Source organism: Vigna unguiculata, chromosome 3 (assembly GCF_037176805.1).
Source record: "Vigna unguiculata cultivar grain cowpea cultivar isolate G323 ecotype 2 chromosome 3, ASM3717680v1, whole genome shotgun sequence".
In the NCBI taxonomy this organism is placed as follows: Eukaryota; Viridiplantae; Streptophyta; class Magnoliopsida; order Fabales; family Fabaceae; genus Vigna; species Vigna unguiculata.
The window spans coordinates 48,615,093-48,617,222 of record NC_140794.1 but is presented as its reverse complement, the minus strand read 5'-3'; the positions used below and the strand labels follow the sequence as shown (position 1 = coordinate 48,617,222).

General features: G+C 39.5%; 1 pseudogene; it reads right to left on the bottom strand.

Moving 5' to 3' along the window:
• Positions 1–630: 630 nt before the first annotated feature.
• Positions 631–1,866, bottom strand: LOC114179431 (putative galacturonosyltransferase-like 1 pseudogene; annotated as a pseudogene).
• Between the last annotated feature and the right edge of the window lie 264 nt (positions 1,867–2,130).

Below are 2,130 nucleotides of genomic sequence, written 5' to 3'. Positions count from 1 at the left end.
ATTAACTTTATAAACTATTTTAATTTTAAAAAAAAATTATGAGAAGACAAATCAATAAAAAAAATTTAAAAGGTTAAATTTAAATCTCCCCTTATTTGAATGATAAAAAAAATTACCGTAATGATTTTTTTTTCTTAAATAAGGCTAAGGATCTTTAACTAAAACCGTTATTTTGAAGCAGGATAAGAATCCCATAGACCGTAAAGTTATTCCTCATCAAGAATGGAAGATAACAAATTCATCTCAATTCTTGGACCCTGTTTATAGACAGTAATTATTAGACTCCCTCTACTAAGACATTATTTGTTTCGATAAAATAAAAAGAATATAAAACTTAGGATGCTAAAAATAGAATTAATTAAAGAATTAAAATGTTTAACTCCATCAAACAGTTTTGTTCATTAAACAGTTTGTTTGAATTTTAAATTTTATCGAATTTTTACTATATTTGAATATATTATATGTTTAGAGTTTAAACATACAAAAATCTGTTATTTAACAATTTTATTAGAAAATTTTATTATAGATTTTATCATTATTTATAAATATGAGAGAAAACGAAAGTTATAAATTTAACATTAATAATAATTTGTATTAAAAAATGTAATATTTAATAATTTTACAATGAAAACAAATTTTGAACATCGATTGTAATAAATTTTTAATAACAAAATCGAAAACTGTAGAACTAGGAGGTGCGCTACGCCTGAAGAGCAAAAGGACTTTGGAGCAGATCGTAGGGAGCCCACATAGTGTCCAAAGGACAAGGCATGTTGGCGTCGAGCCTGACCCAAGGCTTCCCCTTCCCACTCCAATGCAGCAGGCTCACGGGCCCGGGATGCAGTTTCCGGCAAAGCCCACGAAAATTATCCCCGCCGAGCCCGTGCTGATTCCACCGGCGATCCACCGCCGCAATCCTTCCGGCGAAGACCAGCAAGAACGGTGGAAGTGACCCGAGCTCGTAGATCCGCATCCTCTTCTGCAACTCCATCCACTCTTCGATCACTGTTGTATAGTCCCCCGCCCGCCACTGATGTAGGTCAATCACCATAACGCCGGTGTTGAAGTAGCACGGCCGCTTCCGGTTCGAGAACGAGAGTGAGAGCGAGGGGTTGGCCCAGAACGAGGGTGTGAAGTAGGCCGAGAAGTTGGCGGAGCAGTACTCCGGCGCGGCTAGGACCTCCGTGTCACCCAGCGGCGTGGCGGCGAGTTTGGCGATGTCGTCAACAAGGATTAAGTCGGAATCAAGATATACGACTCTGACGACGCAGCGAGGAAGGAGGTCTGCGAGGTAGCTTCGCGCGTAGTTGAGGGGCGTGTCCAGCGCGGAGCGTATGGAAGTGGAGATGAGCCGCGAAACGGCGTGGTCGTCGAAGGGGTAGATTTGGAAATTCAAGTAAGGAAAGGAATTGGTTAGTGTTTGGTTAAGGGTAGCGAAGGAAGAAGGTTGAGAGGCTGCGGAGAGGAAGTGAAAAATCACGTTTTCCGGACATGAGCTGTGTTGGAGCACGGAGAGGATTGCCGCCATGGAGCCTCGGAGGTATGTGACGTCCAGGGTCATTGCCACGTGGACTGCGTTTCCAGGGCACGTGTCATTCGGGTGGTGCTGTAGGGTGTGGCATGTGGGGGAGTTATAGAACTTTGGAGCTTCTTTAAAACGTTGTTGGGTGGTGGTCATGGAGAAGACTACTGTGGTATATTGAAATGTGAAGATGAAGAAGAGGAAGAAGAAGGAGAATGTGGAGCTACGTTCCATTATGGCATGCGTCAACAAAGTGGGATTGGTTTTCATTAACATGGATACCTTAAGATGCCATATAAAATGTTAGGATTTCTGTGGGGGGTTTTCAGTTTCAGCTCCCTTTCACAAAGATTGAGCTGTCTCAACTTTTCTTTTTTCTCTTTCATCTTATTTATCACTACTATAGGTTTTTTTCACCATCATGCTCTAATTTCATCTTATCAAGATGATGAGATTTAAAAAGAATAAATTATATGGATAAGTCGTGCCAAATTGTGATTATTAGTTGAAATGACTTCATAATAAATAGACTGAAATTATGTTAAATTATATGACAATTTTTTTTATGACAATTTTTGTTAAAAGTTATGTCATCATAATTTAAAACA